This window comes from Rutidosis leptorrhynchoides, chromosome 1 (assembly GCF_046630445.1).
Source record: "Rutidosis leptorrhynchoides isolate AG116_Rl617_1_P2 chromosome 1, CSIRO_AGI_Rlap_v1, whole genome shotgun sequence".
Lineage (NCBI taxonomy): Eukaryota > Viridiplantae > Streptophyta > Magnoliopsida > Asterales > Asteraceae > Rutidosis > Rutidosis leptorrhynchoides.
Window position 1 is genome coordinate 77,313,032 of NC_092333.1, and position 13,801 is coordinate 77,326,832.

A 13,801-nucleotide genomic window follows, 5' to 3' on the forward strand; every position below is an offset into this window, starting at 1 on the left:
AGCACAACGTACAACGTGTAGCTTAAATAGTTGAATTTAAATTAATTCATTTACTATTCACATGAAAACGACATGATAGAAATTATTAATTATAAGTTACATAGAATACCCCTGAAGTATTTAATAAATACGACTTTTTAAAATTTTAAACTTGATTTACGTATCATAATATTATAATATTATGTCGACGAGGAAGAAATCAAAAAATGTGAACTGGAAAAGGGATCCATGCGATCGCATGGAATTCCCTCACATTCCCCATGCGATCGCATGGGGTCTGATATCAGGCCACATTATAAAGCTCGATCGTTTCTGCCATTTTTTTTACTCAATCTATCTCTCGACCTCTTCTCTCATATATATATTATATAAATTATTATTATTATTATTATTATTATTATTATTATTATTATTATTATTATTATTATTATTATTATTATTGAGATTAATCTTATTATTAATCTTATTATTATTAATATTAATAATTAGTATTATACATAAAATACTACGACGAGGTTATGAGCGTGTCACTTTCAAAATGGTTTTCAAGCGGGATAGAGCTAAGGAAATTATGGGTTATTGCTAAGGAGGTTATGGGTAATGTTCGGGGGTATATTTGTGAATCAAACCTAGTGTTTATCATCTCTGTTGCGTCTACGTACTTTCCTACAATATTGAATCTCAATATTGATACGTAAGCACTCATATTTTATCTTTTATATATTAATTGTGTATCCATGTCTAGTGCTCGAGTATATATATTTATACATGCTTGTATGCTAAATTTCGTCGTTAAACAGTTTATGATGAATCACGAATTAAATACATATGTTACTGGTAAAAGGTATATGATATGCATGTTTTTGGAAAGCTGGCGAAAAATCAATGACTTTTCATTTAGATATCGAATAGTTTCGATGAACGGATTAAGAGATATGATCAACTGAATTATGATTAACGTTAATTGAAATTGCTTTTGAATCTGCAATTAAGATTTAAACAAATTGTTTACGAGATTGATAAAATGGATTTTTGAATATTACCAACCGAGTAAATGACTCCTTATATAAGATATGTCTCGTTTTGTTGAACTATTGTCAAAATTGACTTTTTGAAACGACTTTGGATAACTTTTGTATGTCGATCTCGAGCATTAGGATTGTGATACACTATGACCAGACCTAGCTTGATAGACATTTATTGACCAACATATGTTCTCTAGGTTGAGATCTACGGTTATTTGGTAATCCGAGTTTCGGTCATATTTTGGTGAACGACTTTATATGCTGCTAAGGTGAGTTTCATATGATCCCTTTTACTCTCTACATTTTTGGGCTGAGAATACATGCAAATGCTTTATTAACCGATATACAATATTTATATGCGTGAGTTTCATATGATCCCTTTTACTCTCTACATTTTTGGGCTGAGAATACATGCAAATGCTTTATTAACCGATATACAATATTTATATGCGTGAGTTTCATTTGCCCTTTTTACTCTTTACGTTTTTGGGCTGAGAATACATGCAAATGCTTTATTAACCGATATATAATATTTATATGCGTGAGTTTCATTTGCTCCCTTTTTAATTGCTTTTGCAATATATATTTTTGGGCTGAGAATACATGCACTTTATTTTAAATGCAATGGATACAAGTACATACTAAATTCTACACTGAGTTTGAACCGAAAATCCCTTAGCTTTGGTAACTAGTAACTGCCAGTTATAAGAACTGGTGGGCGCGAGTAGTTGTATATGGATCCATAGGGCTTGATATCCCCGTCCGAGCTAGAGCACTAGCCTTTTAACGGACGTATGCTATTTGAGAAGCGTACACGTTGGTTTGCGTGTATTTATTAAGATGATTATACAAAGGGTACAAATTATATATACGTTAAGTTTAGTTACCAGGGTGCTCAATTTCGTAGAATATTTTGATAAACGTTTCTGGATGAAACAACTGAAAACTTGTGATTCACCTTTATATACAGATTATGCGCAACATTAAAACTATGAACTCACCAACCTTTGTGTTGACACTTTTAAGCATGTTTATTCTCAGGTTTCTAGAAGTCTTCCGCTGTTTGCTTATATGTGATACAAGCTATGTGCATGGAGTCATACATGCTTTATTCAAGAAAACTTTGCATTCACAAAATCATCACCGTGTATCTTATTTTGACTGCATTGTCAACAGATGTATTATGGTAAACTATTATTTATGGTGATTGTCTATATGTAGAAATCATCAAACGTTGAAAACCTTAGAAATTGATATTCATTTATTGTGTACCTTTTGAAAAGAATGCAATGTTTACAAAACGTATCATATAGAGGTCAAAACCTCACTATGAAATCAATGAATGATGTATTCGTCCAAGTGGATTTGGACGGGTCGTCACAGATATACACGGTTTGTAGTTTCTGGGTGGTTATTGGGTTTTATATCTTTCCTTATACTTCGATGTCCCTGCTTCTGTCTTCTATAATCCTTGTCATCCACAGTTAATACTCTATCCTATTTGCTGCGATTTATACTCCAATTTCTATTTTGGAGCTTCATTCTTTCGTTTCCTTTTCCCGTTCTCGAGTCAAGCGAGTAATGGTCCGGAATTCGTAGTTATGAAATTCGGAATGAGCATAGCTAGTGCTCTAAGAAGGAAATGGTAATGGCGCGATTTTGATTTGTCAAATTACCAGAATACCCTGGAAAAGACCGAGTCATCAAGAAAAATATTTTCTTGATATGTTTAGAGATTAGATAGAATGTAAGAGTCGTGTAACTTGGCATATGATGATGGTACTGTGAATCATTACATTCCATTAGAAACTCAACATAAATTACTGTAATATAATGACGTTGATCAAGTGTCATTATATCATACTAACTCATGCTTCAGCTCCCAACACCACTTCAAACATTCATATATTAGAATTTGAATTTTTCAGAATTTAGAAACTATCATCGTTTCTTTTGTGTTGAATCGCAGGTATTGCTAAGAGATAAATGATTTCAGATAAGAACACTTATGAAAATATCTTCAGAAATATCAAGGATATTTATAAAGAAAGATACGATGATATCTTAGAATGTTCAAGATATGATAATGAAGAATATTTGTCTGTGAAGGTTTAGGATAAGGAGTAGGGTTCTTACTAACAGTTTCAGCAGGTACTGAATCATTTGGATCCTTTGAAGGCAGGTTCAGTCTTTGTGATTTATCCACAGCCTCTTTCATACTTTGCTCAATCCGTTTTCTAGTTCCAAACCTTTTCTTTTTCTGAGCTTTACCAACACACTGTACTTTATCATCATACTTTTGACTATTAAGGTCGTTTACAGTTTTTGCTGCTTCATCAGCATTTCAAGAACTAGTCCGTAGTTCAGGGTGTTTTTCAGAAACTTCACATTCGAAGTATGTAATTCTTAGGGATAGACGTTATAGGTATAACTAGAGAAGTTCTGCGAGATTTTTGAAATACTGATTGCGGATTCCGCCAAAGAGATGACAAGCTGCTGGTACATCTGCTGAAGATGTCGTGGAATGTAAAAGGTTCTCCGGTAACGACGGCAAAAGGACAACGTATATATATCGAGGTTAAAGTAAGACTAGTCTTACTAGGAAGTTAAAGTTAACTTGCTGGAGCTGTGACAAAATTGGCTACTTTGAAAAGGAGTCATAAGGTTGTTTTTGCTAATAAATGATAAAGAATTCGACGCGGTACGTGTTAAACTATGACTTTGGGTTCGAGAGTTTTTCAGGTGCGTAAATCTTTTCTTCCGTAGATCAAGTGCAGTTGGTTCAACCTCTCGATTGTGGTATTTTCAAGAATCATGAAAGGTTTGAACGCGGATTGTAATTGTCAAGATACAAATGAGATTTAAGATGAATTCAAGTGGCAAGCTTGAAGAAGTGTTTAGTTTCATATTGTGACGACCCGAAAATTTCCGACCAAATTTAAACTTAACCTTTATATGTTTCCGACACGATAAGCAGAATTTGTAATGTTGAATCTCAAAAAAGTTTGGAACTACATTCATGTAATCAATTACCCTTTGACCGTGTTCGACGATTCACGAACAATTATGAGTATATAGATATGTATATATAATATATAATATTAACTAAAAACATTAACAAAGTATTAGATATATGATACTTTACATGAACGTATTTGTTTCGATATATTTATCGACAGAATTAAGAGATAATATCAAATGATTGAATTATCAGATACATTATGATATGATTACGGGCCTATGTTATGAGGTCCACTGTGATTTAAGAAATCTATTCTTTTTGACAACATTTGGAAAATGGTAAAGTGATTTATAAGTAAGAACAAATGTGTCAATTAACGGGAACTAGACAAGGGTTAGTGGAAATTTCTGTTTAATTTCCAAGGCATGTTTTATAATATTTTCCTCGTGACCTTGATAAGATAACTATGTTAACTTTCATTTTATTTAATATGAAAATAAGAACGTGGAGTGTAAATAACTTAGATGTTGGATATCGACAAGTTAAGTAACTCGACATTTTTCATTAAGATGATTTCATACGTTTATTTAACCTTTAGACTTTATCCCATGCTTCACCAACAGACCGTAATTTAAAAACTTGAAACCTATTATGAATATATATAATTCTACTTTTCTAAAATGTTTTATGATATAACGATTTTCATTATTTTAACCTTTTAACAAAATGATTCTTAAATATATTTAGTTTTGGAAAACAAAATTATCATATTTATTTGATTTAGTTTCAAAAGTAAAAAAAAAACGTTTTCAGTTTAAAAAGAACTTTATTATTAAAACGTATATATCTTTTATAAATATCTAGAACCATTTTTTATAACTCATTACTTAACCAGTATGATAAAGATAATGATATTTATATTTTATTTTATTAAATATATATAACGATTTAAATTAATATTATATATATTTATACGCGTAATATACGTACATAGTTTTATACTTTTACTATACTTTAACTTTACCTTTACTTTACTTTTACTTTACTTTAACTTTAATAATTCATACTTTAATAATTCACTTTAATAATTCATACTTTAATAATTCACTTTAATAATTCATACTTTAATAATTCACTTTAATAATTCAAAAATCTATTATAAATAGAATTCAATAGGTTTCATTATTTCATAGAAACTTAAAAATATATTTCTCTAAACTCTCTCAATCGAATTACATATAAATATTTTCTTTGTATTATTTCAAGATATTATTAGTATACATAAAATACTACGACGGAGTTATATTCAGACGATTTCAAAATAAGTTTTCAAACGGGATAGACCTGAGGAAATTATGGGTTATAGCTATGGAGGTTATGGGTATTGATCGAGGGTATTGCTCGTGAGGTCAACCTAACGTTTATCATTTTCGTTGCGTCTACGTACTTTCCTGCAATATTGAATCACAATATTGATACGTTCGTGAATTCGAGACAAACCATGCACTTGTTCAGTGCCATCATATACATAATTGCTACGAAATACAGTATTGTGAGTTTCATTACTCCCTTTTTATATATATTTTTGGGCTGAGAATACATGCGCTGTTTTATAAATGTTTTACGAAATAGGCACAAGTACTAAAACTAATTCTATGTGGGTTTAAACCAGAAATATACCCTTAGCTTGGTAACATTAAACTACTTGTCTATGTACGGTAGGCGCGAATCCTAAAGATAGATCTATTGGGCCTGACAAACCCCATCCTGACTATGGGATGCTTTAGTACTTCGAGGTTATTTTAAACACACCTGCTCTGGTGTACTTCAGAGGGTAAAACATGAACGTTAAGGCTTGTTACCGGGTGCCTACAACTTATAGAATACTTTTATACACTTGTGAGTGTACGGATATTTATGGAAACTGAAATATTGTGGTCTATTACTATTACGAAAATGATTGATTATGATAAACTAATGAACTCACCAACCTTTTGGTTGACACTTTAAAGCATGTTTATTCTCAAGTATTAAAGAAATCTTCCGCTGTGCATTAGCTCATTTTAAGGATATTACCTGGAGTCATTCATGACATACTTTGAAAGACGTTGCATTCGAGTCGTTGAGTTCATCAAGATTAATATTAAGTCAATTATAGTTGGATGTAATATGAAATGGTATGCATGCCGTCAATTTTTGATGTAAAGAAAGTTTGTCTTTTAAAAACGAATGCAATGTTTGTAAAACGTATCATATAGAGGTCAAATACCTCGCGATGTAATCAACTATTGTGAATCGTTTATAATGTATATGAACGGGTCCTTTCAGTTGGTATCAGAGCGGTGGTCTTAGCGAACCAGGTCTTGCATTAGTGTGTCTAACTGATAGTTGTTAAGATGCATTAGTGAGTCTGGACTTCGACCGTGTCTGCATGTCAAAAGTTTTTCTTATCATTTTTAGTCGGAAATCATTTACTTACCATCCTTAGGAAATTACCTGCTTATCATTCTTAAGTCTAGACGCGTTTTCCTACATTTATTGCATAATAGTGTATAGACGAATTCTTATCTTAGCATATCTGTTACTGTGAACTTTGACTGACATCTTTCAAAGATTCCTCCGTAATTTATGGGATTTTGGTATTATATATACATATGTAAATTATGTATTGAAGAATACCAAATCTAAATTCTACAATCTATTTCATACAAAAAAAGTTCTTTCCTTGATCATACAAGATGGATCCCTCAACCAGTTCGAGTTCCTCGGATTCCGACAGCTATGCCGATATGGATTTCCACATGAGCTCCGAAAGCAGCGTGACCGGAATGGATCAACCAATTAGCCATCATCTAATCTGGATGAATTGGGGATGGGTTCGTAATCTACTTAACCATTGATGACAAGAAGAAGGTGATCCCTTTCATCCACCACATTGCCCTCTTGGCAATGAACCTGAAGCACTTACCGGCAAACCTGTCCGAAACACCATTTTCTCTCTCATTTCCAGAGTATCTCGTCATGATTATATACTACACCAAATTCTAGATCTTATTTATCCATTCGTTCGAACCGACAATCACCCCGGTGTAATAGAAGAAGTCAACGAGCTTCGCGCTCGGATAGTGGCTTTGGAGAATATAGTGCAAAGGTTACAAACACCAGCAGCAGCACCAGCAGCATAACCAGTATCACCATCAACAACATCAACAGTACCATTACCACCACCAACAACAACCGCATCGCAAACCTCAATTTCACAATCTGCCCCACGAGCATCGATGTCAAACGCCATGTAGATACCAAGGAATACCACAACGATGAAGTATTGATTCATTACTTTTTTGGGGAAACATTCTACGACGATTATGTAATTTTCAAAGTTTAGAAATTATCTATCCTAACCTTAACCATAAATCAAATGAGTTTAATTTAATATTAACTCATTAAATCTATATTACATCTGAAGAAATATACACATATATATTTCCATAAAGACTGTAATAAAATTCTTTTGTACAAAATATTAATTGTAATTTTTTTTTACGGGTAGGTAATACCCGAGAGATATATAAATTCACAATTAATATGTTACATTCTTCGAATCTGATTCAGCAAGTCATCCATTATACTCCCTACTTTCACAACAATATACATTCTTTTATAGAAATCAAAATAACCATACTCATTCAAAATCTAATTACATATTCTGATTTTGAAATCTCAGAATTCGATTCAAGATATAACCGAAATCATCACTCTTAGATTCCTACATCTTTCAAAACTATACTTTGACTTCAAAACTGTCCTAGAACCTCATTTCTATTCATGAAACTCACAAAAATATTTGTATCATTCAAAATCTTAGAACATCATATGTATATTAACAATTACAATATGTGTTCAAACACTTCGAAATTCCTAAAGACATGCGAGATGATGATCCAACCACACATTACCCACTGTCATGCACCTGAAAAGCTCTCGAAACCAAAGTTATAGTTTAACACGTATCCGTGTCAGATCCTTTGATATTTATAACCAAATATAATTTTTCAATCTCTTTTCAAAATAGACAGTTTTGTCACAGCTCCAGCAAATCACCTTCATTTGTTTATACGAATAAACCCTTCATCATGGTTACCGGGGAACCTTTCATATCTCGCCACATTAGCAGTAAACTTATCAACAACTTCATTAACCTTCGACTTAAGCCTCTCCGAAAAGCCACTATACTTATTCATTAAAACCCCATCATGTACTCACCTACATCCTGTAACAATAATTGTCACACCAACTACTGGGAATTAGCAATCAGTATTTTGAATTTCGCGACAATTTTATGTCAAAAGTTATATGTATACATATAACGTAAATCTCCTAGACTTACATACTTCGAATGTGAATTTTCTGAAAAACATCCCAAACTATGAACTAGTTCTCCGAAATTGAAAAAATGCTGATGAAGCAGCAAAAACTGTAAACGACTTTAACAGTCAAAAGTTTGATGATAAAGAATAGTATGGTGGTAAAGCTGAGAAAAAGAGAAGGTTTGAAACTGGAAAACGGATTGAGCAGACCATGAAGGAGGCTGTGGACAAATCACAAAGACTAAACCTGCCTTCAAAGGATCCAAATGATTCAGTGTCTACTGAAATCGTTAGCAAACACCTTACTTCTTATTCTAAACCTTCACAGATAAATCTTCTTCATCATCCATCTATGTTAAGAATTCTAAGATATTATAGTATCTTTTATTATAAATATCTTCGATATTCCTGAAGATATTTTCACAACTATTCTTATCCGAAATCTTTTATCTCTTCGCAATATCTGCGTTACAACATAAAAAGAAACTGTGTTAGTTTCTAAATTCTGAAAAAAAAAATTTCGAATTTAAAAAATAGGAATGTTTTTAAAGTAGTGTTGGGAACTGAAGCATGAGTTAGTATAATATAATGACACTTGATCAACGTGATTATATTACAGTAAGTCATGCTGAGTTTCTAATGGAACGTGATGATTCACAGAACATACCGTCATCATGTACTATTTACACGACTCTTACATTCTACCCAATTTCCAAACATATTAAGAACATATCATCTTGATAGCTCTATATTTTCGGATATTCTGGTAATTTTCCAAATCAAGATCGTGCCATTACGATTTTCTTCTTGGAACATTAACTATGTTCATCCAAAAATTCATATTTACGAATCCTGGACCATTATCCGCTTGACTTAAGGCCGGGAAGAGAAAACGAAAGCATGAAGCTCCGAAATATAATGGAGAATATAAAGCCCAATAACAACCCCGAAATTACAAACCGTGTATATCAACACGTATAGCAATACAAAGACACGGGAGAATGAAAAACACAATAACCCCAAGGTAATGGTAAAAGAAAATAACTTCCTCCGGTGGTAGATGAAAAAGAAGAATGACAGATATGAAAGTTAAGAGTATATCAAGAATCAATACTGGATGAAGCATATTATCGAATGCTTTAAAGTATGAATTGGAGAGAAAGACTAGAAGGTGTGAGCTGTGGAAATAAAGAAACGAAGAGGGTGGATTTATAGTAAAATATCAGACAGAGAAATCGAGACAGATTATCGCATTTAATTAAAGAAGATCATGATTTTCTTAATCGCCGAAGAACCAAATCTTATTGCAAAGATTTTCTTTAAATCCCATGAATTCCGGAAATCAATCATAACTACGTCATTGGTTAAAAACAAATATACGTTTACTCATTTCACTCTCTTGCGATAGCTTCACTTATACTCTTCGCGTAATCAAATTGTTTTATCTATATTACTCAATGATGATAAAACTCTATTTATCAACTCATATTCGTCATGAAAACATTTTTATAGTTAGCCATGACGACCTCGATCAAATTTCGGGACGAAATTTCTTTAACGGGTAGGTACTGTGACGACCCGAAAATTTCCGACCAAATTTAAACTTAACCTTTATATGTTTCCGACACGATAAGTAGAATTTGTAATGTTGAATCTCAAAAAAGTTTGGAACTACATTCATGTAATCAATTACCCTTTGACCGTGTTCGACGATTCACGAACAATTATGAGTATATAGATATGTATATATAATATATAATATTAACTGAAAACATTAACAAAGTATTAGATATATGATACTTTACATGAACGTATTTGTTTCGATATATTTATCGACAGAATTAAGAGATAATATCAAATGATTGAATTATCAGATACATTATGATATGATTACGGGCCTATGTTATGAGGTCCACTGTGATTTAAGAAATCTATTCTTTTTGACAACATTTGGAAAATGGTAAAGTGATTTATAAGTAAGAACAAATGTGTCAATTAACGGGAACTAGACAAGGGTTAGTGGAAATTCCTGTATAATTTCCAAGGCATGTTTTATAATATTTTCCTCGTGACCTTGATAAGATAACTATGTTAACTTTCATTTTATTTAATATGAAAATAAGAACGTGGAGTGTAAATAACTTAGATGTTGGATATCGACAAGTTAAGTAACTCGACATTTTTCATTAAGATGATTTCATACGTTTATTTAACCTTTGGACTTTATCTCATGCTTCACCAACAGACCGTAATTTAAAAACTTGAAACCTATTATGAATATATATAATTCTACTTTTCTAAAATGTTTTATGATATAACGATTTTCATTATTTTAACCTTTTAACAAAATGATTTTTAAATATATTTAGTTTTGGAAAACAAAATTATCATATTTATTTGATTTAGTTTCAAAAGTAAAAAAAAAACGTTTTCAGTTTAAAAAGAACTTTATTATTAAAACGTATATATCTTTTATAAATATCTAGAACCACTTTTGACAACTCATTACTTAACCAATATGATAAAGATAACGATATTTATATTTTATTTTATTAAATATATATAACAATTTAAATTAATATTATATATATTTATACGCGTAGTATACGTACATAGTTTTATACTTTTACTATACTTTAACTTTACCTTTACTTTACTTTTACTTTACTTTAACTTTAATAATTCATACTTTAATAATTCACTTTAATAATTCATACTTTAATAATTCACTTTAATAATTCATACTTTAATAATTCACTTTAATAATTCAAAAATCTATTATAAATAGAATTCAATAGGTTTCATTATTTCATAGAAACTTGAAAATATATTTCTCTGAACTCTCTCAATCGAATTACATATAAATATTTTCTTTGTATTATTTCAAGATATTATTAGTATACATAAAATAGTACGACGGAGTTATATTCAGACGATTTCAAAATAAGTTTTCAAACGGGATAGACCTGAGGAAATTATGGGTTATAGCTATGGAGGTTATGGGTATTGATCGAGGGTATTGCTCGTGAGGTCAACCTAACGTTTATCATTTTCGTTGCGTCTACGTACTTTCCTACAATATTGAATCACAATATTGATATGTTCGTGAATTCGAGACAAACCCTGCACTTGTTCAGTGCTGTCATATACATAATTGCTACGAAATACAGTATTGTGAGTTTCATTACTCCCTTTTTATATATATTTTTGGGCTGAGAATACATGCGCTGTTTTATAAATGTTTTACGAAATAGGCACAAGTACTAAAACTAATTCTATGTGGGTTTAAACCAGAAATATACCCTTAGCTTGGTAACATTAAACTACTTGTCTATGTACGGTAGGCGCGAATCCTAAAGATAGATCTATTGGGCCTGACAAACCCCATCCTGACTATGGGATGCTTTAGTACTTCGAGATTATTTTAAACACACCTGCTCTAGTGTACTTCAGAGGGTAAAACATGAACGTTAAGGCTTGTTACCGGGTGCCTACAACTTATAGAATACTTTTATACACTTGCGAGTGTACGAATATTTATGGAAACTGAAATCTTGTGGTCTATTACTATTACGGAAATGATTAATTATGATAAACTAATGAACTCACCAACCTTTTGGTTAACACTTTAAAGCATGTTTATTCTCAGGTATTAAAGAAATCTTCCGCTGTGCATTAGCTCATTTTAAGGATATTACCTGGAGTCATTCATGACATACTTTGAAAGACGTTGCATTCGAGTCGTTGAGTTCATCAAGATTAATATTAAGTCAATTATAGTTGGATGTAATATGAAATGGTATGCATGCCGTCAATTTTTGATGTAAAGAAAGTTTGTCTTTTAAAAACGAATGCAATGTTTGTAAAACTTATCATATAGAGGTCAAATACCTCGCGATGTAATCAACTATTGTGAATCGTTTATAATGTATATGAACGGGTCCTTTCACATATGTTATAATCAATATTTTAATTTATTTTAATTGTCCAAAGTTAGCAGTCCAATAGTCCAATAGTCCAATGATTCATATACAGTTTAATATATAATATTCGAATTAATTATTACGTATCGTGACCCGTGTACCGGTCTCAGTATTGATCACAACTCAAACTATATATATATTTTGGAATCAACCTCAACCCTGTATAGCTAACTCCGATATTTGCATATAGAGTGTCTATGGTTGTTTCAAGATATATATATATATATATATATATATATATATATATATATATATATATATATATATATATAGATGGGTCAATATGATATGTCAAAACCTTGTATACGTGTCCCGTCATTTAAAGTGCATAAAATAAATAAATATGTATCATGACCCGTGTACAACTTATTGTCTCAGAATTAATCCAACGTATTGTGTACATGTGTCCCGATTTAAAGTGTGTAAAAGTAAATAACAGAAATTAAAAGACGATAAATAAAATTGCGAGAAGGTAAATTGCGGTAAATAAAATGTAACCAGTTAGCTAGGAACAGTTAGCTAGGTACAGTTAGCGTGGAACCTTAACAAAATTTCTCATAATTAATTTATTTATTTCTAACAAATTTTATTTTGTCCAATGTTTTCTTCATTATGCCACTTGTTGGATTCTGATAGATCAAAATCCGAATATGAAATTGAATGAAATTGGTTATTCTGTGGTGAACAGATTTGTATCTCTGGGGATGTAAGTAGGATAGGAAATGACTGTTGAATCAGATTTGAAGAATGTACAGTGTAACTTATTAATGCGAAATCTAAATATTCCTCGGGTACTATCTACCCGTTAAAATATTTTCACCATTAACAGTTTGTATGAAAGAATTTTTAATTACATTCTTTATGAAAATATACTTGTATATATATTTTCTTCGGATGTAATCATGGATCTAATGAGTCAATAAGATATTAAACTCATTTGATTTATCGTTAGTACTTGATTACATGATCTCTAAAACATTAAAGATTACATAATCGCCATGTCGAACGAAGATAAATGAGGTAGAACGATACGTAAAGCGAAGATAATCGATATGAAGAACGAAGATCATACTCGAAGTACAGATGGTGATTTTGAAGCGTGTGAGGTTGATATCCGATGTACAGATTGTGATGTTGAGGTTTACGACGCGGTTGTGGTTGAGGGTGATAAGGGTACTGTTGGCGTTGATGATGGTGGTGCTGATTATGCTGCTGGTGCTGCTGCTGGTGTTTGTAACCTTCGCACCATATTCTCTAAAGCCACTACCCGAGCGCGAAGCTCGTTGACTTCTTCTATTATACCGGGATGATTGGCGGTTGGAGCGAGCGGATGAATAAGATTCGAAATATGGGATAGTATATAATCGTGACGAGATACTCTAGAAATAAGAAAGAAAATGGTTTCTTGAACAGGTTCGCCGGTAAGTGCTTGAGGTTCATCACCAAGAGGGCAATTCGGTG